The 25,525-nt window shown below is 37.7% G+C and overlaps 1 protein-coding gene across 1 annotated transcript in view; it reads right to left on the bottom strand.

The window, feature by feature from the left end:
- HFM1 (helicase for meiosis 1) overlaps nt 1–25,525 on the bottom strand; it is a 136,861-nt gene that overhangs the window by 53,759 nt on the left and 57,577 nt on the right. Inside the window, exons 4-7 of the mRNA XM_080602814.1 lie at nt 23,484–23,641; nt 6,645–6,763; nt 2,340–2,399; nt 83–1,714 (exon numbers count right to left, since the gene is read on the bottom strand). The gene's annotated coding sequence lies outside the window, so the exon portion shown is untranslated. The remainder of the gene's footprint in view (nt 1–82; nt 1,715–2,339; nt 2,400–6,644; nt 6,764–23,483; nt 23,642–25,525) is intronic.

Genomic DNA, 25,525 nt, shown 5'->3' with positions numbered 1-25,525 from the left:
CCAAATATTAATTAACAAATAGATGTTTGTCAGCCCCTGTAAGGAAAGACCTCTCACGCATCTCCTTTAAGAAACAGCTTACCATGGGCGCGTGGGGTTTCCTTATTTTGAGACTTCCCTCCTAAAACCCAGCCCTCTCCTCAGACCACTGCGTTCACCTCAGCCTACTCTGTAGGAGGCGCCAAGCGAAGGTCTCCACCTCCAGGGACACCGACCCAAACGAACCGCAATCGCTCTCTCCCAGCCGTGGACCAAGCGCCCAGGAGGGGCAGAGGTCATCCCCCCTCGCAGCGCTCCCAAAGCCCCAGTCACGCTCCCTCTCCCCAGGAAGGAGAACCTGTCAGAGCGCAGCCCGCCACCGCGCACAAAATGGCGGCAGCTGAGCGGCCAAAGCCTGGCCGCGGCGGGCGCTCGCTCCCGCTCGCAGAGACCTCGTCCCCCGTGTCCCCCCAGGCCTCCAGTGGGGCGGGCAGCGGCAGTACCCGCCCGGCCGTGTCCCAGCACCACCCCAGGGAAGTCTAGGTCCTGCTGCAGCTCCGCACGGGTAGGCAGCGGACGGCTCCTCTTAGCCGCGGCGGGGGCTGCGGTTTCCCGCTGGCACGAAATGGCGGGCCCTGGGCCCGCTCAGCGAGGACTGCCCGCGTTCTGAGGCGCGGCCCGACCGGTACACCATGCAATACCCACAGTCAACCGTGTAACCAGTGGCACAGGAAGAGGCTAAATTCTCCTTAAAACGGCAAAAAAAAAAGGAATGTGGGAACGCTGCTGGTGCCAGATTTAGGGCTTGTCCAAAGACGGATTTATCTGGAATTACTCTCTCATCGAGAAGTCCTTACTCACTCTTACCCTGGTATAAATTATAATAGGCGGCTGATTTCTGCACCATATGACATTATCAAAAGGATTCCTACAGGCTACAGAAATCAATAAATAAACTGAAAACATTGGTCCTTGAAATATTTTCTAGTAGATTTCCAAAACCCATTCATATACATTCTTGCTACTGCTGTTGAACTAGAGCAACAAAAGTGCCTCAAACAACTTACATGAATTGAAACAGTATCATGTAAAGTATTTGTAAAATCCAGAAGTAGGTTGCTATTATTTTTCCACAGAAATACTGCAATTTACAATTCTGGACTTGCCACTAGAACATAGCTTTTGAACTAGTAAATTTAAAATACATTGCAGAACTGTCTCAAAAAGACTAAATTTTAATCTGGTTCAAAGCTTCATGACATTCAACAAATACTATAGAGGCAGCTACTGTAAATATGTATTTCCTCATACATAAATAGATGAAAAGGAGACATAAGATTTTCTCAAATATTGATTTTACCATAAATAATTTTTACTTAATCAACTTTTTGTTTTTCTTTCTTGAAAATATTGATTAATTTTTAACTTGCCACTTCAAATTCTTAGACATTGTATGTTTACATAGCATAAGTATATTCTCTAATACTATGCAAGCCCAGGTCAACTAAAAGTATGCAGGAAAGGTTATATTCATTTTTACAATTCTGTGTATATGAGTTTTTCCTTTATTATTAGTTATTACCTATTATTTGAGTCATATCAAAACTGTGTCATATTACAATATGCCAAAATTTACACCACATGTTTAGATGCTTTAATCCACTTCCCCATCTAATTACTGGGCATAGAGCCAAGGGTAAGAAGCACTTCATTTCTACTTCCAACACGACAGGATCTTGGCAAGCACAGAATAAAAAAATAAAATTAAATTAAAAAAAAGATAAACAGCTTAGAATACAATCAGGATTGCTAATGAACCCATTGTCTGAGATTAAATTCTAAAGCCACCAATATTATTCACTAATTTAAATAAAAATGGAGAAAATTTTGAGGACAACTCATTTTATGCCTATAATAAATTCTGAAATCAGAAAGCATTTTTACTTCTTACAATTAGAGAATGCCTTCTTCAATTCTGGCCTGAGGCAAGTTTCCATCTTAGTTCACAACATCTGCTTTTAGCTGACCAGACTTTAAAGTTTAAAGCGATAATACAAACAGTTCATTTTTTAAAGCTATTTTTTCTTCAATTCCCTTCCCTAGGTGACGTCTCCCTCAACACACACACACAAATCACATAAAATATATAGCAAAGCAGTCTCTCAACAGCTCTGAGACAATTTAATTTTTGATTTCCCCCAAGCTTAACATCTGATCTGCCATATGTTTTGAGTCTTTCCAGCTCATAGAGATCACATACTAAGCCATAAAACTCTGTGTTCTGGAGCAACACTAGAAAATCAAGAACAACAGACATTGGTCAGTGATCCGTATGATAACAGAATAATTCTCATACTTACTAGATACAAATCTGTTAGAAGCTTCAGTTTTCTCCAGAACTTACAAATTGAGCAAATCATCTATGAACAAATTAAATGCAGAAAAGCATCAAGATATAAGTAGGATAACAATTGTCATTGTCATCTCTTAGTTTCCTTTGTTCAGCTTTATACACAATTTCAGAGATCTGACAACAAAGCACTGGTCTCTAAAATATGCCCTACCCGTAACTGAAATCACTGTGAAGTATTAGGAGGTCTTAAAATCACAGGCAAGCCTTAAACTGTATTATTTTTAGTGTATGCTTGAGATTGTGACAATGATTCATTTATTAAAGAAAGTATAGTAAGATTCACAAATTTAAAAAAAAATATTTGCAGTTACAACCTTATTTTTAGTCACAACCAGGAAATAAAAAGCACAAACTAGATTGCCTAGATGAGGAAAAAGCAGAGGTGAATTTCTTCCATTTTGTCTCGTTGACTTGCACTTACAAACTTGGCCCTGACGTTGCACCCTTGCAAAAACCTAAACATGTGAATAACTTGACTCATGGAAGCTGAAGTTACTCATGTGCGTAAGTGCAATATTGGGTCTTAAGAGAGCTAAATGCAGCTTTCCCTGGAAGCTGGCAATACTGCTCTGCAGATCAGCCAAAGGGGATCTCCCAGACTGATACAAGGCACCGCTCCCCTGGGTCCCACCAAGCAGGCTGCTGCTAGTGCTGTGCCCCTAACATATGCTTCCCCAGGAAGTGTAGTTCTTGAACTCTCATTTTTATGTGGCTAAATAAAATATATTTAATGCCCTGTTTTTCATGATGAAAATGTTCTTTTCTGTACTTCTTTACTTTTGTTTCCCTTTTTCAGTTTCTTATCCATACATTTTGTCTTTTCAGACATGAACTCCTCCTACTGAACGTGTCAGACTAGCCACCATTATGTATAGTATTTGCATCTTACTTCAAATTAACAAAAGAAGCACATTCTACATTTACAGCTCCACCCTGAACAAATCTCATCATGTACAAACACGTTATTTTATGTCACTTAGTATTTAGAGAGATTAGCAATTTTGCACATAGACAGAAGAGATGATATCAAGTATAGATTTTACAGTTCACATAGCTGATACTTTTTAATTTTTATATATTTAATTCATAGGCTTGGTTGATAAAATGAGATTTACCCAGAAGGAAATGAAATGATTAATGCTGTGGTGATATTTGTTCCTTCGTAGTATACTTGCTAGGAGGAAAGTCATTTCTGTTTCCCTTTAAAGTAAAACACACAGAATGTCCCACTTATACAGTGTAGGTGGAGTCAGCTTTTGTATAAATGAAAAAATAAACCTGAAAATTGTATGTGCAACCCCTGTTTTGGAAAGTGACTACTATTTTCATCTTGTCAGTTCCAACAATGTGTTTTTTTTAAAGGGAGGAAGGGAATTGTCATTTCTAAAACTAGATTGATTTTGTTGTAGTCAGATCTTAATAGAAGCAAAAGGTATAACAAAACTCTTAATTTATTAGCTTTTTGCTCTAAATTACTGTGGATCAACGAAATATACTATTATGCAATGGCTAACATCTAGATTCCAGGCTCTGTGACAGTTTGTTCACTTTGACAAGATTTCCTACCAGTATAATTATTTGGTTTGGATTCAAAACTGCAATATTATCACTGAGAAAAAATTCCAATACTATCTATCATTGGATGATTCAGAAGACCCTGAAAACTAATACATTTATAGAATTCTTAACTTTTATATATTTATAGAATAAATATATATAAGATATATATAAGATATATGATATAAGATATATAAGATATATATAATTCTTATAAGAATAAGAATTTTTAACTTTTATATATTTATAGAATTTTTCTTAACTGTATTATCAAATCTACAGATTTTTCCTAGAATAATTTTCTCATTTGTAAAAGAATATGAACAGTTGTAATAAAAATTAATGTAATGAATACTCCCAGTTCTGCAGCAAGTTTTGTGCAGGAACAGAGAATTTAAATGATAACGTTTTCTTGTTGCAGTGTGAACCCTATTTATAATTTTATCAAGCTAGTTCCTTGGAGAAAATTCAGTCTTTTTTTGCCCATGTATTGAAGTAATAGGCACTGTTTATGAATTTCATTTCATGTAGTTTCAGTAATAATAAATAAAAAAAAGGCCACACTCAGAGTAGTTTTCATAGGTCACCCTGAATCACTGGATAAAGAGGAATTTTTCAGATTACGTCCAAAGTGCTCATCTTCCAAATCCTCACTTCTACAAATATTTCTTAATAATACTTACAGAACAGCTGATTCTGAGTTTGTATTGTAGCTGAAAGCCTGCTAACTTACTGCTGCTCATTAAACTGCCAAAAATATATGTATTATGGAAAGAAGAGGTCCACAAAACAAGTCAGGAAATGTAATTCTCAGGAAATTAGATCTTTCTCATCTTGGAAAAGCTTCTTATACAGAAATCTTAACATCACAGAGATATTTGTCAACATTCAAGGGACGACCAAATTAGTGAGTTTTGAAAATATGGGTCTGATATAGGATGAATTTTTAGAATATATTTCATTTTATACATAGCACTTATTCACCAGAAGAGTTTATGTCTACTGAGATTTTTTATTTTTATTTTTGGCATACAATGGCTTGAGGAGTAGACTAGAGGTAAGGAGAGATCAATGCTTTCTGTGACACTGTGGCCACTTAGCATCTATATGTCTGATTCTTCCTTACGAAAATTTATGTTCTTGATTCCGTGTCTATTTGATTTTCTTTAGGGAAAAAAAAAAGGCAAATAGCTACTGTCCTCTTTGAGATGCTCATCCACACGCCACTGTCTTCAGAAAATAAACACCAATGCAAAGATTTCTAGAAAAGCTATTCCTATTCACTTTCTTACTTCCCTGATCCCATTCCATTACTAAGCTTATTTTGATTAATGTGGAATAAAGGTCCTGAAACACACAAAATGTGTTTAAAGCAGCAGCATGATCAATGTGTAAGAATTGGGTCCAGACAGTATGGTTAACAGCTTGATATAGTCAGGTCTAAGACACACAGTATTCTAGAGATAGTTCTGTTTGTTTTTAACCATCTTTCCTAAGATGACAGTCTGCTTACTCAGTTATTTCTAATAATCATCAGTACTGTAGCTATGCTGTGCATTTTATGTTAAACAACAACAATATGCCAATTAAATTTCTGCAGACTATGTCATCAGAACACGCTACAGATCCTTAGCTTTTTCAAAATAGGCCCGTGTATACAGATTTTGTTTGATCTCTGGTTCATGTCAGCCTGGTTTTGAAACATACCGTACCTAGAAGAAATTTCTTTATGATTTTTTAGTTATCAAGAATGTAATCTGTACTGATATAATGGAAAAGAGTTCATGCAGTAATCTTTCTTCAGAAATAAAGTTTACTCTTCTTGGACCACAGTGGAAAGCATGCATTCCTCCAAGTCTGCATTTTCTTCCACATTTATTAACTTTTATGAACATAAATAACATTGTCTTGAGCCTTATGACTCTAAATTTAATAACTGGATGCTTGCTAATGTAATAGTATTTGCCAATAACATCATTAAATGGTTGAATGCAAAACTGTCCAGTATACAGCTATCAATCTGTAGTCTACTCCTGAGCAGAGCTCCAGGACATTATTCTAATGCAAGTAATAAACAATAGGAAGTGCAAGAGAAGAAGTATTATGTATCCTTGCAGATAAGGGAAGCAACATCAACCCAACCCTCCTGACTCAGCACCAGATACCAGAAAAACATGTGAGTTTTACAGCAATTGGACCATATTTGATTTAGGAACTGTCATGACATGGGCCTTTGAAAGGTGTGAGGAAACTGTACTGTTGTAAATGCAGTAAGATGTTGATATTATAGTACACAAAGGAATGGTGTAAGTATCTAATATTAAACTATCTACTACTTTGAATACTTCATCATAGTTACTGGGTTCACTGGCCTACTACAGATCTATGCAATTCTATTGCACAAATCTTGGAAGCATTTGAACAGAACATTTTTTTCCAATTTAACCAAATATATACCTATGTAAACTTCATCAGGGTTATATTTTTAGACTGAAAATCCTTGTGAAAGAAGTGTAATTCAAAACTTGACAACAGTGAGTGTCTTACATTCTGCAATGCAGTAACCTGTACAGATGTTCATCTTTCAGTTGAGGCACTTGAGACCATTGTACCAATTCTGATATGTTATATTCTCAAAAAAAGAAAAAGGAAATTATAAGAGAAGCAGCAGAATTAAAAGCTGGAGTACACTTACGTTTAAGAAATTGTCCATCATCAGATGCGTTTGTTCCAAGCAAACTGTGAACTGTGTATTGCAGAGCACATCAGGAGTAGGCATTGTATCAGATCGAACATGTTCTGGGAAAGTTCCAACTAAAAAGTAAAGGCAAGGACTGAAGCCTGGGGACTTCTCACCATCTCAGAAAACTTTGAGTTCAAATTGCTATTGCACTTTGACACAAAACGCTGAAGATGGTTTACACACACTCAACGTATCCTCAAAGTAGCACAACAGCTTTGGTGAGAGTGGAGAGCCTGAGATACCACCATGTTGCAAAGAAAGAGAACTTCTGTCACACTACATTTTTGATAAAAATGGAAGAGGCAGGAAAGAACACAGTTGAAAAATGCAGTATGTCGACACGCTACCAAAAGAAAGAGTTAGAAATGAAACACTTTTATAACAAGCTGACTACTGACAATGATACAGAAAGTAGGTGACAGCATTTCAAAGTCAAGACATTCTACATACTTGTTGATGTGTTTACAACATAGATGAAAGAGCAGTTTCAAGATTTCACAGAGAAATACAGGCTGACACATTGATGTTGATTAAGTGTTTAAAACATCTCGTATAAAGCCATGAAGAAAACTTTGCAATTTACATATCTAGTCCAGCTATTCACTAATCAGCCCCATCACTTCCTAATTTAGACCATATAGATTTACTGTTTAATTTTTGCAAGATATTCAGAAGAGGACATGTATTTAAGTAAAGATGAATTGATCAGTGGATCGAAGGCTGTAACTACAGAAGAACTGAGGATGTCATAATGCTCTATGCTGACAGGTTTGTGTCTCTTCTGCTGTGATGTGTTTTACATGCTTTCTATTGGAATGCCCTGTCAAAAGTTGAAAGCCTTAGTTTTCAGTTCTGGAGAAGACTTGGAAACTTAAAGAATCTAGCAAGTTGCTACAAAGCACAGTAGCGTTCTCAATTCTCATTTTTCCAAACAGCATTTTTATTACAGCATTCATCCAGAGCACTTCCTTTTGTATGAAGCAATTTAAATCCACATCTCCCACTTTGATTGAGAACTCCAGGTACTCAGTTTTTGGGTTTTGTGGTCCAGGCCTGTCTTACCTCTTTCACGGTAAAACCATTTGAAATGGTACAGGATAATTAAACCATACGTAGAGAGAGTGCATATGTGGAAACATGACTGTACAGCTCAGGAAAATCACCTGAGAGTTTGGAGATTTCTCCAACCAAACCACTGCATTCCCCTAGGCTACAAGCAAATACAGTCTTGTGCTCTCTTGTCCAAATATTTAATTCATGCAAAGGAGCCCAACCAGATACCCCCTACAAGTAAGCAAAGTATGCCTAGTGACATAAGTGACATTTGGATCACATTTGCAAAGAGAACCAAAGGGTCAAATCAATATTTAAAAGTCAAAAATGCTGTCACATTCTAATAACTCCGAATTGCAGGAGTGGATTTTATGTAACTTTAAAAAGTGTTTATTATGAAAGAAACAGAAGATTAAAAACTTCTACCTTAACAAAATGCTTTTGCAAATCATACTAACTTACAAAAATTAGTAAGATCAGGTCAACCTAAACTGTTATTGCAACATGGCAAACAAATATACAAACAGAAATCTATCTCCTGTCACCTTATTTTTGCTCGTTTATTCTCTTGGTTTTTGTCTCTGCAGAGCCACAGCTGTAAGACCAAGGAGGCTACATGAAATCTCCGACACAAACTCCTGCATGTAAAAAAACATTAAATTTCACCATCACCACCTTTTTTTAAACTTTTCCTTGTCCCTCTGCCTTTTTTGTTGTTGTTTTCTCCAAAGTGTCACCTTTGGACTGTATTCATGGTCTGTGCATAGACTTTGGAAGTGGAGGGATTTGAGACAGAAACATTTCCTTGGGCAGTAGAAGTGGCAACAGCAGGAGTGCCAGGGAAAACAAAGTGTTAGGATAAATCTCCTAAAAAAAAAAAATCACAATGCCAAGCTATTCCTCCCAGCTACTACATGCATATGGGGAAGAATCTTAATCACCAGTGCATAAGGAATAGAATATAGATCTTCAGAACTTAGAATTAACTTAGGTAAACTTATGGTATTCATTAGAAATAATACTAATTTTGAAAAATGAAATGCAAGCAAAAGAAATGCGCTAAGGTGTTAAGACACAAGCCCAGTGTTGATACGATTTTAAAGCACTTATTTATGGTGCTGTCTATCAGCAAACTGCATCTGACAGCTCTACAGCTGGTGTCTAGCTATTGTTTTCGGGGATGCCATAGGAGAGCAAAGAGACACAAGGCAATTATTGTGATGAAGATGAGATCTATTAATAATAATACCACAATAATAGCTGCAATAGAACAGTGGACATTGGATCAGTAGAGGAGGTTTACACAACAAAAGAAAGAGATAACAGGAAGACCCTCAGCTAAGAGTGGCTGAGAGTCTCCTGGTGTGGACATTTGGGTTCCATCTTCCCAAGTTTTGATGGCACCTACACAAAGACCAATGGCAGTTTGCAATGGTCTTCCACAGAGCCTTGCTACTTTGTCATTAGTTCAGGGTGTGTGTGCTATGTGTATTTCAAGGTTTGAAAGGTGTGTCACCTGATCCTTCCTATCTGACACTGAGAGTATAAAACAAGCATCCAGCATGAAATACAGACCAAAATACATTGGAAACCTACAAGTATAACTGCACAAATGTATTACTATGTACAGTTCAAAGAGCAAAAGCAATTTTTGTTATTAAACTGGTGAGTAGGTCTCACTACTTATCAAATTTCTATTGGGTATTTTTTTTTTTTGCCTTTTTTTTTTCTTTCTAAAAGCTCCATCTCAGGGAACAAGAAAGCAGCAAAACTCCTTTGAGACCACCACTGCTGCATGTCCAGCCTGAAATAAGTATTTTAACCATTACCCCTTTTCCAGTTGTACAATGTATTCCTGAAATACAAGGACATTCAAGAGCTCCAATTAATTTCTTAGTAACTGTCATCTCACTACTCTAGTAGTACAGCATACCTTTTTTTTTTTCATCATTGTAACTACTGATTCCATTCTTGACTTTCAGGAAGGCCACAGGCATTATACATCTATAATAAAAGAAGTATATGATTTTAAGATACATGATAAAAATGCTAAGCTGTTCCTTGGTTTTGTCATTATATTTGGAAAATTTGGTACAGACAACAAGATGCTTGAAAATTTTATCCTTAATAACATTTTGCTTTAATTTGTCAAAACTGACATCTTTCTGTTGAAACCATTTCAGAGGATGTGGTGCAGTAGGGGGACATCATGTCAACTCTCCAGACGAAAAGGGCAGCTTTCACTGCTGACAGAGGACAGATAAGTAAAAGCTGGTGAAATACCAGGATCACCACCAATGTGACTCAGAAATTAGAACAGTGGCAAGGAGGAATAAGAGGTGTATTTCCACCTGGAGCTGGTCAAAAAAATGAGTTTTTATCCTGGTAAAATCCAGATACCTCACACTGACTCCCTTTTAAAATATTTCAGTTGTTTCAAGACTTTTCATAAAAATCTTGAGCAAAGGTGGTATCTCCAAGTGGGATATTCTGATTCTGGTGAAATTTCAGCAGAGCATGGCTTTGCTTTAACAACATTTCAATAATTTCTAATTCATTCAGAACAGCCTTGTGGAAAAAAAAAGAAAAAGAAGGCATTCAAATGAGATTTTGAAGGTTGAGAATTCCTTTTTTGATTTCACTTACATTTTTATACATTTTTCCTAGTTTTATGTTTATTGTGGAAATCCTGGCAATGTTATTTGCTGACATCATAAAAACAGGCCATCTTCACCATGATGAATTATATAGCTATAGAGCATCCAGCATCTATCTGAAGTCATAGACAGTTGAAATTTGCATGAAATGGTATTTTTATGTCACTTTTTGACATTATAGCAAGAATTGTTGGTCATGTGCTTGAAAAGGATTAAAAAAGCACTATCCCCATATTAAACTGGGGAGTAGGGCTCGCTACTTACCAAATTTCTATTGGGTATTCATAACATTTCAAATAACCACTATTTTAAACATCAAAACCGACATGAAATATCTACAGAAATACTGGAGAAGAGAGGAAAAAACTGATACTAAACACAAAAGGAAATACTGCATTTCATTACTATGACTGTTGCATTAAAGTAAGCTTTCAGGTTAATAATCTACCAGTTCTTAGGAAAAAGACAAAATATTTTAGTCATATACATCAAATTTCTCTGGTTTGAATTGAATTCCTTTCAAAGAATGTAACAGTTCATATTGCCAAGGGATTTTACCCCGTTGCAATGCTCTATAGTTCTAAAACACTGGCTGGAAATAGGACTTCAAGGCAGCGGAGGGGAGCATAAGCTGAGTTCAGGGGCTTTCTGTGATTCTGCATCCATTGAATCATTAGTACTTCTGAAACTCAAGAAAACTGGGTATTCTATAAAATAGCTTGAGGGAGCAGGTTCAGAACGTTAAAATACAGTCCAGAGGCAGTTTTCTAAAAGAACCCCCCTTTCCATAGTTCTGTCCTCCTTTTCAATAATTTTAAGCTGGATGCCTTAAGTGATATATGTATTATTTTCCTTTCAGTATAAAATTTCTATCTTTGATGGACTTCTTTGGTCTCAGGGCCCCAGTGCTGTTGTCTGCGGGGGGCTCTATAACTGCTTCTCTCAGCCTGCTGGGACTTCGGCACACCTCAGTCAGGCCCGCTGGAGTCGAGGGTATGGCACAGTTTTATTTGTATGTATTTCTTTGTTCTTCTGTATAGGGGTATGAAAGAATTTTCTTATGAGCTGCAATTCTTTGTTATTGTGTGGGTAGCTCTTCAGAACTGGAAGTATGGTAGACAAATGGAAAACAACAGACTACATCAGCATGTGTTAGCTGTGGTGAATCACACGCTGATTTTTTTCACTCAGCTCCAAAGTTTTTATACAGGTAGTAAGTTATTTCTTTAGCTTTTTATTCTTGAAAAGAGCCTGACGACAGATATTTCCATGAGGGAATGGCCTCAAGTTGTGCCAGGGGAGGTTCAGGTTGGCAATGAGGAGACATTTCTTCTCAGAAAGAGCAGTCAGGCATTGGGACGGGTTGCCCAGGAAGGTGGTGGAGTCACCGTCCCTGGGGGTGTTCAAGGAAAGATTGGACGTGGTGCTTGGGGACATGGTTCAGTGGGTGACATTGGTGGTAGGGGGACAGTTGGACCAGATGATCTGAAAGGTCTTTTCCAACCTTATTGATTCTATGATTTCTATGAGAATGTCTTTACTCTTCATTAATCGATGAACTGAGGGTTTAATTCTACTTCTGTTATGGTGATATAAACAAGGAGTAAATACAGTGTTGTCTATAGTGCAAAATTAGTATAAGTTGTATGCATAATAAGAATAGCAGAAGCCTGAAGTTTTGGGAAGGGAACAGGAGTTGGCAGGTTTTAAGAGGTTTTTTTTGTGTTTTTTTTTTTTTAATTCTACAGGTTAGAGGCAAAGTTTCCTGTGGTTTACAGCTTTAAAAATAATATACATGATCGAAGTATAGAAGAAAAAATGTTTCAAGCCAAGATGTTTTCCTGCTTTCTGATTCTGGGAGCTGATTCTTCTCTTCACGCTTTTTTACACCACTGACGCCAAAATATAGAAAATGTGAATACTAACGTTGTAATAAGAAAAACAAACAAACAACCACAACACTAAATATTTTCAAATGAGCATTGATGGATGGAATGTACCAGAATTCATAGATTTTAAAAATGCATACAATAACACACTATTCAAGCAATAGTGTGCATATCATGCTTCCACCAAAATGATCTTTAAAGAATTTAATTTTGCTAAAGCAGAATGCAAATGTGAAACAGGTAAATGTCTACTCATAAAAGATACACAGAAGAAATCTGCAGTAACTAAAGGACCATAATAGTAACAACAGTGGAACGGTGAAATTACAATTGCCTAGAAATGGTATAAGACAATGAAAATTTAGCTTTGACTTAAAAAAAAAAAAGCAAGCTTCCATGTTGTTAGATCATATTGAAAGTGACATTGTGCAAAGAGGATTCAGCCGATGAAGTTACACTGGTGTATGCCAAGGCAGAATTAGGCCCTGCCTATCACATGTTATACATGCGCTGCTTCTTTGTCTATCACATATGTTATACGTGTGCTGCTTGTTCTCTTCTTTTGTTCTCCTCTATTCTGACCTAATGGTTGCTTCCCTTGTCTGCTGACTTGATGCTTGACCTTGTCTTTCTTCCTCTTCCTGTACCTCCTGTGGCTGCATATTAGTACTTTCATTGCTTTCTCCATGTGTTTTTCTACCAGTTTCACCCTGAAATCTCCTGTTAAGAAATCTATTAAAACTATCATTGGAGCCATTTGCTTTCCTAATTTGAAATGCTTGTATTTTGACCTTAATGTTTCTTCAATATAAACACATAGCAGAAACCTTAAAATTAATCAACTGAAGACAAATTTTAATGTAAAAATATGATAACTTTCATCCTCAGCTATCCCTACCAGCTCTTTGTTGATTTCGGGATCTGTTCAAAGTCTCTCCTTGTTGTCCTCCATGGATTTTCTTCAGACTTCCTTTTTATCTAAAGGCTTGACATTCCATTCCACCTCTCCTTAGGAACTGATTTTTATCAGAGCTATGCAGGTACCAAATGCTATCAAGTAAGACTGTGTTACATGCACCATATGTATTTGTCTTGCATTGCATATATACAAATACTGATGAAGTCAATGGAGAATAAGGTCCCACTGGCCAGTGCCATGCGAAAGTGTCCTGGGATGAACAGCCTGGTCACAACACAAAGTATCCGTAACTGTGACTGGAGTGTATATTTTGGAGAAAAACAAGAGAAAATGTTTTCTTTTTCTTTTTCTTTTTCTTTTTCTTTTTCTTTTTCTTTTTCTTTTTCTTTTTCTTTTTCTTTTTCTTTTTCTTTTTCTTTTTCTTTTTCTTTTTCTTTTTCTTTTTCTTTTTCTTTTTCTTTTTCTTTTTCTTTTTTTCTTAAGTTGAGAGGGATTGTTTAGGACACTAAGCCTGTGGCTACAAGAAGACTGAGTGTAATAGGGATAGTGATGAAATAACCTCTCTTTTGGCATGAAAGATAGTGTTCATAGGGAGACAGAGCATTACAGTTGTCTTATTTCTTTCCCTTACCCATAAACCTCTGAAGAAAGACAGCCTAAGTTGTAGACTTCCACAACAAGCTAATGATTCTTGTAGCTAGGACAAACAGAAAGACTTCTCAGCTTTCCCCAGCAACTTCTAAACTAAAGCTGTGATGTTCTTGTGATTTTTCCCTGATTAGCGCTATTCACCATTCTGTCCTTTATTAGTTTTAGCAGCATTGTTTAAGAAATTAAGAATCCTAGGCTGCTTTTGCCATCCAAAAAAAGCTTTTTTATTTTTTATTTTAAATCCTTCCATCAAATCATACTGGTTTCCTATTTCTTATCAAACTTTGTAAGATAATCCCTGTTTCTGACTGACCCTTTTTATTTTGCTACTAATTCCAGTTAGCAGATGGACAGAAGAGAAAATAAAAAAAGAGATGATTGTTATGACAGCAAGCAACATTTGAAGAGTACCATGGACTCACACAAGTGTCAATTTATTACCACATTTGTGCCAAAACTGATAACATCTCAATGCCTCACTTGTGTGGAGTGCACATGCTAGCCACTAAGTAGCTGACAACTGTCATGGACAAAGTATGATCCATCCCCATTGCCTCTCTCATCCTCCTTTCAGTGATGCTAGTAGGAAGTTGGTTTCCAGGTAGACAAAAGAATTAAAGTACCTCTCTTAATCTTTGCTGTTGTTTAACCTGGTAAGACAGCTAAGCACCACACAGCCATGGGATCGGGGAGAGAATCAAAAAAGGTAAAAGGGCAAGAACTTGTTGACTGAGATAGGGACAGTTTAATAACGAAGGAAGAAAGGAAGAAAGGAAGAAAGAAAGAGAGAGAGAGAAAGAAAGAGAGAGAGAGAAAGAAAGAGAGAGAGAAAGAAAGGAAGGAAGGAAGGAAGGAAGGGAGAGAAAGAAAGAAAGAGAAAGAGAGAAAGAGAGAAAGAGAGAAAGAGAGAGAGAGAGAGAGAGAAAGAGAGAAAGAGAGAGAGAGAGAGAGAGAAAGAAAGAAAGAGAGAGAGAGAAAGAGAGAGAGAGAAAGAGAGAGAGAGAGAAAGAGAGAAAGAAAAAGAAAGAAAAAGAAAGGAAGGAAGGAAGAAAGGAAGGAAGGAAGGAATGAGGGAAGAGAAAGGAAGGGAGGGAGGGAGGGAGAAAGAAACAACAAAAAAACACCACCACAAAGCCCAACCAACCAACCAGCGCCACCACAAAACAAACGAAAACACCAAGGAAATAAGAAAACAAAACAGGAAAAAAAAAAACACACAATAAGCATTGAACACTATTCCTCTCCATCAGCCAAACGATGCCCAGCCAATCCCTGAGCAATGACAGCTGCCCTGGCCAACTCTCCCTAGTTTTATTGCTGAGCACGATGCCATAGGGTACAGAACGTGCCTCCGGTCAGCTGGGGTCAGCTGTCCTGACTGTGTCCCCTCCTAGCTTCTTATAAGCTGGGGAGCTTACCCACTGGCAGGGCAGCATGAGAAGCAAAGAAGTCCTTGATCAGGTGTAAGCACTGCACGATACCAACTAAAACATCAGTGTTACCAGCACTATTTTCATCCTAAATACAAAACATCACACCGGTTACTATGAAGAAAATTAACTCCATCTCAGCTGAAACTAAAACATTTGTGAATTAAATTCATTTCCTTTTCAGTTCTCTTAACATTAGATATTTCAGAAATGTCTGTTGGACAGCAATATTTCAGTTTCCACAGCTAAGCATTTTGGCCTTGCTGCTTTCTTGAACAGTGACATTATTTTTGATCCATTTAACTCACCATCTCCATATTTGTAGCTATAATAGGAAGCAGTTGCATAACCAGCTCACACATTTCTGTAACTGTGCCATTTGGTCCTGTGGTTTGCATACCACAGAGTGAGGAACAAAAATAAAAATCAGAACACAGTCATCCATATTCTGCCCTGGAAAGCTCATGTGCAAGCCAAACACTCTATTTGGAACACAGCAACACCAAATTACAGCACTAAAATATTTCCTCACAGAGGACATGAAGGACAGCCACAAACTCCCAAAACAGGGTTGTGGCTTGAGGAAATGTGGGCAGACTTTTGGAAGAACTAATGTACTACATGCCACCCTGCAAAAACATAAACTATGACAGAAAGCAGGCAATCAGATAGAGACAAGGCAATGTGACATAATAAAATCTTCTAGATGAGTTTCCCCGCTTATAGGATCATAGAATTACACCACTGGAGGGCTCAAGAAGTTCATTTTTCATTTTTAAATGACTGTTCCACCTATTCCAGATACAGCCATATTTGATCATTTGTACTGTTCCTGCTCTGTCTGGAAAGAGCTTGTCTGTCATCTGACCCAGCAGGGAGTTAACACAAGGAGAAAGGGGAAAAGCAGCATGGAGGCAATATCCACCATTTCACATGCTCCAACTCATCCAAGCCTGGTGTATGTACACTGTGTTTGACCCTTGTAATGCAGATACTGCTAGAAAAACTGTGGCTTACCAATCTGATTTCTGACCACTGCAAAGTGTGGGCACAAAGCCCGACTATGCCGAGTGGAAGGTGGATGTGTTATGCCGCCTGCCAGAAATCCCAGACCTGTTTCTCATCTTACAAGTTTCTCCACTGAAATAATAATTCAGCTGGAGGAACCTGAGTATTTGGACTCACCCAGTTTCTTTTCTAATCATATGCCACCTATTTCTACATTTTCATAGATTGGAACTGGGGGTGGTGAGAGAAGAAACTGAGCAGGCTTCCCAGATCATTGCATCATTGTCCTCCTTGCGCTAGAGCCTCAAAAAGGGCTTCTGCAGTACTCTGACACAAAGCTACGTATGCTTCGAAGCACAGAAGCCACAATGAACTTCAACATTTTCCTATACCAGCTCACAGAAGTTACCACCTCTTCATGTGATCAGGAAAGTCAGTTCACCACAGTTTTCCATATCGTAACAATTAAACTTGTTTTCATTTCATTACCTGTAACTGAGAGCAAAGAAAAAAGAAGAATAACAGACAATTTTCTTTAAAAATAAATGAAGCAGTCAAGTTGCGGCAAACTACTCACAAGAGAATTCATCCTTGGAATTTAATATAGTACAAGCACTGCAGTGCACCAGTACACACTTTAAATAATGCTTTTCCAAGACACATAATCCTTCCCTATTAATGAAAGCAAGCAAACAAACAAAAAAAAAACAACAAAGAAGGCCATATATCTAAGTTCAGTAACTATTGCCACTACGGTAGCAGGTACACATTACAGTAGTACTGGAGACAGCTGACTTAAAGGTATGACTACTTTCAGTATGAGCAGACTACAAGAAATTAACTGCTTTTTTCAGATTTTAGTATTGTAGCCCCAAGGAAAAACTGAAGTGGTGACAGAAGAATGCTACATGTGTATCACAACACACACTGAATAATTGTTCTGATTTACTGCTGTGCTGGGAGATCCTGAAGATCACATCATCTAGTTCCTAGACTAGGTCTTATGGTTCCCTGATTTAAATTTCTGTATTTGCTGCCTTTGGCCAAAGCACCTGGGAATATGAACCAGGAACACATACAATTACAGAGAGCTGCCAGGCTGGAAACACAGACATCAAGGCCTACCTATCTGGAATGCTTTCATGAAGAGCCTCTTTTGTACATTAGCTGTAACAGAGGAGAGAAGTGATGGAGGACTGAGATGGTGATTGCTGGACTTCTTCCTCAATAAAATCCAACAACCACAACATCCCTGTCAAGGCACATGGAAAGCTAGCAGCTCTAGCGGTGGGAGTCAGGAGGAATACCCAGGGTGGGCAGGGCAGGGCAGGACCTCACCAGCCAGGAGCAGCGCAGGTGGGTGGGCTGGGCAGGGGAAGCCAGGGGCAGCCCCAGAACCCACCTGACACCCCAGTGGGGCTTGGAACAGTCCAAGGCCAGGCTGGGACATCAGCCCCCAAGCCCTGCCCAGCTCCATGGGGCCATGGCTGGGCAGGGCAGGGCTGTGGGGAGCTGAAGTGGGGTCCTGGGCAGTAGGCAGGGTGGGGGAGAGGCCCTAGGTGGGGCTGATCAGAACCATCTGGTCCTGATCCCCAAACCCTGGCAAGTATAAATGTACACTTCAGAATGGTTTCCGTAATGAGGAAAAAAAAATCACCTTAACAATATCTCTGGTTTTCCTCCTTTTAGAAAGCTAGGAGTAAAATTCCCATCCATTTCAGTACTGCAAATTAGCATCTATCCTCTATCAGGAGGGGAAAAAAGGAACTATCTCTTAATTTCTGGATCTCAGCTCTTCCATTCAGGCGTTCAGAATGATTTTAATGTTCAGATGAAACTCACAGTGCAAGATCTTGCACTTACTCTTTCAGTGGGTGAAACTATGTAACTGAAGAATACTCTATGAACATTTTCTGCCCTCATCTGTACTTCTGCTTCCAGCTTTATTAGAATATTGTAATAGTCTACAGCTTTACTTTCTAAATCATTTACATGCTTTTTTTTCCCCCAATGCTTTTTTCCCCCCAATTTTCAGCCATGTAGGATCAAACGTACCAAAATTAGTATGCCCCTCAAGATTATTTTTTCTCTCCTTTTACTACTCTTTTTTGCAAATAAAGCTTCATAACAGAATTTGAGTCTATTTTCAAAGATAAAATTTTTGGCTTATCAAATGTCTGTGGACATCAAAATTGCTTTTCCTGCCTACAATTCTGTCACAAACATCCCAGCAAAATAAAACAGGTTTATACTTATACTACTTTCTGTTTTGACTCTGCTTATTGTGAACAATTCTGAACAATATTGCAAATAGGCAGCAAATACATACTGTTGAAGGAATAATAGCAATCTTCTGTTTAAATGTTTTAGCTAGTATTCAACACGTAGAAGATTAAAGAATCTTGAGATAAAAGTTAACTGTTTTTTTTTTTTAATTAAAGTCCAGAAATGAGTGCTACATTACTGCTACAATATTGATTCTTCAAAAAGTAATACAGTGAGTACTTGAGGTGTAGTGCTTTCAGGACTTAGTTTTATAATTAGCAATTGAATCTGTGGTTGTACAGGCTAGTGAAAAAAGTGCTTTTTGAGGAATTTCATAAAGGTTGGACTAGATGATCTTAGAGGTCTTTTCCAACCTAAATGATTCTATAATTCTGATCATGTGTAAGATATCACAGAATTAGCCTACAATTAAATTTTGCTCTGGCCAGCGTTAGGTATGCCATAATAACTATGCACAGCTGAAAATTTTCAGAACATTCTCTGCCTCACTGATTCTATCAACCAATACAGGATCCTTCAGAGTAGTTGCAAGTAATTATTGAGGAATGCTCATTGTTGTTCTTCTAAACACACATGTGCCTATCTAGCACATGCTGCTATACGCAGCACACAACCCGATTCAATGCCTTCATAAATGTTGCATGCTTAAATTCAAGTGCACACATAATGTTTGGTTGCATGAAGTCTAAGACAGCTCACAGACCCTTATTTCACATGCAAAAAAAAAAAACCAAACTGTTTCAAGAACAATCATGCATACAATTACAGGTTAATTTCTCAGTCTTGCTAACTGTGATGTTGAAAGACTTCCAAAGGACGCTCCATGGTCTTGCTTCCACAGAAACAGTAAAATCAGCACTTGTCTAATTGACAAGGTCAAAATTCAAGCTGACAATTTTTCCCACAAAACATCTTCAGCTGTCTACAAGAACGTAGGCAGCCTAGATTTACTAGACTACTTCTAATTTACAGTAGTTTTGCTACAGTGGATTTCAGAGGTGCAGTTGATGAAACTAAAATTCTACTTGGATTACAGCATATAGCAATAAAATAAAACTCTGTGGGTTGATCTGTAATACTCAGCAGGTATTTCACTTCTGGCCTTTTTCCCTTAATTTTTCATTGGTTTAGGTCATCTATAGGTACTCAGGTGCTATTGTATCATAGAATTGGACATCTCACAACTGTATTGTTCTGTGTGTCTCATTCTTCAAATCTCCAAGGAGAATTCAGTGCCAGTATTTCAAAAAGTGTCTATTTTAAGAGCAATATACATACCTAACTCTGACAAAGCAATTTACAGAAATTTCATTTAGTCTCTATGGATTGCTCTGATTTTGCTGAAGAAAATACCCTGGATTCCTGAAGTCCCCCTAGTGCACACCTGAAGAAGCTGATGTCTTGGCTAAGCAGATCATCAGGGAATCCCTGTTCTGCCTAAACCCATCAGGAAGCTGCAAACCTGGCTGTTCCATACCCAGGACTCAGTGCTGGGGCTCAGCCCCATAGGCAGCCTCATTCACAGCACTGGTAGAATTGATTTCACCACAGGAGTACTCCATGGTCTGTGCTTGAAGGGAAAATTAAATGCTGGGTATTTAAATGATGGTTTAAAGGCCAGCCACTTTCAGGCTGTACACTGTAATGCCACATACAAAGTTATCCTAGGTCTGGAGACATCTCTGCACGGAAGAGAGGCAGCATTTTCACCACACGTCTTTCTTAGGCATCTTTTCATTATTCAAAATTATTTTGTTGTGTGTGATCACAAAAAGGTATTAAATTGCTTTGTTTGTTTCACAGGCAGTTCCTGGAACATAGTGATGGGGATGAGTTTAGTCCATTTTCCAGAAAGTGCCTCTACCAAGGAGGAATGCACAAAGAAAAGTGTATTTCATCTGTATAACCCAACGTTACCATTATGATCACATAATATCTAATTACGTACTCCATAAATCTTCATATTTTGTTATGAAGCTCATAATAACAAAGTCTGATAAATAGATTCTCTTGCCTGGCCACTACCAGTTGAGTAGAAAAAATACTTATTTATGAAGCTTTATTAATAAAATGTGAATAATTCAAACAGCTTCTTCAGTGAAGAAACAGCAGTAGAATATATTCTTATTTGCATATAAATGAAATGATGCTTTAGTGTCGGAGTGAAGAATTAAATAATAAGAATTTTTACAGGGCAATCCTGACAGCCTCATAAATATCATGGTCATAAGTTGCAGTTTCCTAAAATCTCATTTTATCTTTTATTACAAAAATATGACCAAAGGGCCAAGTCCTCCTCATTTTACATGTGTGAATATTCCCAACAACAACACAATTATTCAATAAGTGAGGTTACTGGATCAGCCTTATGTCAGATAGTGGAGCAAAAGCAATGTGTTACCTACATATCTATTAGGAGAACAGAATCTCTCATTTAACCATGAAAAGAAACACCTTTTATGTTGGTAAAATATAGAGAAGGAAAAGAAAATGTATACTTTCAAACAGATGCTCCATGTAACGATAATATAGAATATGAGGAAAGGAAGAGCACTCAGCTAGTATGCAGATAAGATACCAGTTTTCCCTTTAGTCACACAGGTACCATTTTGGCTAGGCAGAGTATTCCTGTTAAGCTGTAAGCAACCTCAGAAGTTGCAGAAAACACAAACGTTCAAATTACTTTAAATGGATTGTTGCTGCTGGAAAAAGCCTTATTTATGTCTATTTTAATTTTGTCTAAAGGCTGAAAAAGTCTCTGAAGCATAACCCCAGACCAGCTATGTTGCTTTGCTTTTGGCTGTAGTCTCAATCATTTGCTGAGGCACATTTGATGAACTGACACAATAAAAGGCTGCAGTAGTAGAGTATGGAAGGACTGGATTTGGATAGAGAGAGATCTGAGCTGGATGAAATGCATTCTTCTAGGTGGTAAATAAAGGCAAGGGCAAGGGATACTACTTGAGAAACTGCTGAGATATTTAGTAATCTGAGCAACTGGGACAAGAAGTGGGTGCAGTCATCTCCCCATTATCTGCAAGTGGTATTTTTCTACGCCACAGTGCTGTGCAACTGGGACAGGATAGTCAAAGATAGGAAAGGCATACACAGAACGAAAGGCTAGATGTGGGGTGGAAGTAAGAAAAGAATTATTGAGTTCTTGGAGAGCTTATAAATACAGAAATGTATTTATAAAGTCTATAAAAGAGGGACTATTGGAGTATACAGTCTGCTGTCCTATAAATTACAGGCAATTGCATTTAACCCAATTAGCCCTGAACTGTGCTGTACTCAAACACAGTATAGCTTGTGTTTAGCTAACTGCATGTTCCAGGAAGGCACTGAGTCCTGATCTGAAAACATCAAGAGCCCAGAAATCAACCACATTATTGTCAGTGGTACTGAACTGGGTACTGAAGGCCACACTGTTTGAACTTGCTTGATTCCAGCTACCACGCATTATTCCTTCTTACATCACTCTGTGGTAAATTCAAAGGTCTTATATTCAATACTTCTTTCTGTGCATGTTATGTATACGCTGTTATAAACTCACCTTTCAATATTTTTGATTCAGTAGATTTTTAGTTCTTCTGTTACATGGCATTTTCTCTGACAGAACACCCTATAGCTCTTTTCTGTACTCATTTCTTTTTTTTTTTTTGTATCCATCTTGCAACATGAGCACCAGGACTATATAAGCTATGCCTGAATCACTCTCTGCCATTTGTACATAAATGTAAAAATTACCACCATTAATATCTGCGCTGTGTCTGCACATCAAGGTTTGCATGGACCCTTTGTGCTACAACATCACACTTGGAACCTGTGTTCAGTTACTTGCCATTTGACTTACTAGTCCTTTTCAAACTTCTTCATTGCTTAGGATAAACCTGCATTCATTTATTTCTAGGTACATGTCTTCTGTTGACTTTACGAAAGCATACTTTGTTTTAATGGGACCCAGTTTATGAAAGGTCAAGAATTCCTCTGCATCTTTGCCTGAAGTAATTTTTATGTCTATTTTTAACTCACTCTAAATGGGCTGCAGAGGCTGCTATATTCCAGTATATTTTCTGACACCACAGTAATTCTTGACATTTCAGATAGATCTAACTGATCAGAAAATACTGGCACAATCACTGCCACATCCGAGTACATTATTCTAGGGCTTCATAGCATTGTGAAGTACTCATTTGCATGTGAGAGCAAAGCTGGCAATCTCAGCTTTCATGTAAAATGGTTAAGGTATGGAAATGGAAAATGAAAAACACGAAAAAAAAACAAAACAACCTTTAGTCCCATGGTTTTCAAATCAATCTCTTCATGTTAGTGCAAGACTCATGAGTCCTGAATGATTGAATTTGACAGTATTCCTAAAGGGCACAACAGCATGAAGAGATTTGTCTCAACCGGGTGCTAAAGAGAGAAAAATTTGCCACAGAATCATATTGCTTGACAATAAGAGGAATTAAAAGTTGGGAAGCGTGACATTTAAGCTAACAAAGACTGAATAACACATTTAACAGTCTATACTAACATTAAAATAGAATTTTATATATTGGTGTGTGTTTATATATATATATACACATATTGCCAGGACAGTAATCACTTGTATTTTTTCATTTCTAAGTAGCTTCTAATTTCTCATTCTAAGTTTCTAATTTATGAGCAAATGGTCTCGGTAGCAGGGAACGTAAGGTCCTCCCACCTCTGTCTGCACTGGAAACATTCATCAATTATCCTCCTGGATACCTCCTGTCTTTGTTTCAAGGCTGGAGCACACTATAAACACAAGGAGACTTACGCTGGTTTAACAGGCCTAGGAAGAGGTTAATAGCCATGTTCTAGTGTTAACACACTATTTTAGATCTGTCAACAGACACAAAATTTTGATTCACCTGCAGATTCTGGCAGCAGTGGATGCAATCACACAGCAATGTTTTCATCCTTTCTTGGAGAGCTCCCAGAGGTTGGCTTTGCAAATTGCTTGTCAGCCTTAAGCAACACTCAGCTTAGGCCTGGCTTGTCATTTGGCTTCTCATCCTTTAGATCCAACCTAGAGATAAAGCCACAAAGAGAAAACAGTTCAGCAGTTTGACTTGCAGAGCGTTATACATGCTGCTTTTTGTTTGTCATATTTGGTTGATGTAATTTCTTCTCTTTCCTTCTGAGAAGTTCTAACCTGGTACATTCTTGGAACTGGAAGCTCAATGTTGAGTAAGAAGATGGACCCTTCTGTGCCCCAACGGCAAAGAAGGAAAGGGATTTATACTTACCAAAGCCAACATAAAAGGAATGTTTCTCATGCTTTAGCAAAGGCAGAAGCTACGCCTTAGGCTATTCTACATTCATTCTGAATAAAACAAAAATAAGCTAGAGATAATTAAGTATTAAGGAAATATAGTGGAAATGGTATAAATAATCTATCTATAGATATATCTATCTATATAATCTATATCTATCTATATAATCTATAATAATCCTTTGAGAAGATGTACATGAAGAAAGACATTGCTAAAAAGGTGAATTTTGAGAAGATACTCTTATGAGGAGAGTCACAGCCAACTTGACTGATCTTCCTCCATAAATAGATGAGAAACAAGAACGTAAAAAGCCTTTTTAGAGATAAATGAAGGTGAACATCAAGGCTGGCATTTCTGGCAAACTAAAAAGAGTAGGACAATAAAATAAGAGACAACATTAGATTATATTGCAAGTGCAGTTATGCTTGTGAGAACAAATAAATGTAAATTTGACATGATGGAGAACCAGAACCACTGGAAAGACAGCATGAGAGAGCACAATTCATTTAGATCAACAGGAAAGGAAGAAATGGAGAGGAACAAGTGATCAAGGTAGATAGATGAGAAGGGTATAAATGAAAAGGATTTTAGGCATTGTAATGAAGAGAAATAGAGATATTGCAGGGAAGAAAACCACAGCTAAACAGAGTTTAATTTAGAAGAGAAAATGAAGGGAATTTCTCGGAGAGAAAGCCAGTACTGATATCATTCACAGAGAAATGCCAAGAATGGAAGCTTTACAGAAAGGGCGATTATTCAGTAGTTTACATTCTCACAACTCAAAGGCAGGCAGGCCAAGGAGGCAGGCTGGAGTTCTGACCTGGCCAGGAGGCAGCAGAGCTAAACATGTAACTCATAATCACCAACCATTCTGCAAATATTAACTTGAAAAAGTAATGCAACACAGTGCAGTGCAGTATTCAGAAATGAATAAAATTGTCCCAATCTTAACTTAGCTAAATCTCCAGCTGCTGCACTGCTTTGTTAAAAGCTCTTAACAGAAAGGGCAAATTAGAACAACCGTTGGAAAAAAAAAAAACAACAAAACCACCAAAGTAGCTCAGCAACGTGTTTCAGCACCCTATTTCTAAACGGTGTAATAGGAAACTACACAACTTGATAAAAGTGGTGGAACCTGTTTCTGGTTTTAAAGTTTTTGCTAACCTAGCTGCAGCTTATTATAAGGTAATGGCCAAATTGCAATGCTGCCTTGGGAACTTTGGCAACTTCAGGCTTTGTTGTTATTTACCAAGGGCTGAAGTTAGGCATATTCAAATGCAGAAGAGGAGCTATTCTTTAACAAAAAAAATGTTTTTCACCTTAAAATGAAAAGAAATAATGACCAAAAATATGAATAAAAGACAAAAAGTTCTAAATTATTCTATTTAGAAACATGTAACTGCATTGGTTTCCCTAATGTTCCACCACTTTAAACAACAGCAAAGCATAATTCTAATGAACAATCTCTTTTCCTCGCATCACTCAACAGAATTTGAGGCCCTGAAGTCCAGCAACTGATGGGCAGTGGACAGTGAAACCCAGAAGTTTTTTTAAAACACCTCTGCCCCACCGTGTGCATGCTGCCCATGTGGAAGGCATGCAGGGCTGCAGCTGACTGGCTAACCTACTGTCCTGCT

Source organism: Anser brachyrhynchus (genome assembly GCF_964034855.1).
Source record: "Anser brachyrhynchus genome assembly, chromosome: 8".
Classification (NCBI taxonomy): Eukaryota; Metazoa; Chordata; class Aves; order Anseriformes; family Anatidae; genus Anser; species Anser brachyrhynchus.
This window is presented reverse-complemented; position numbering and strand designations above follow the sequence as displayed.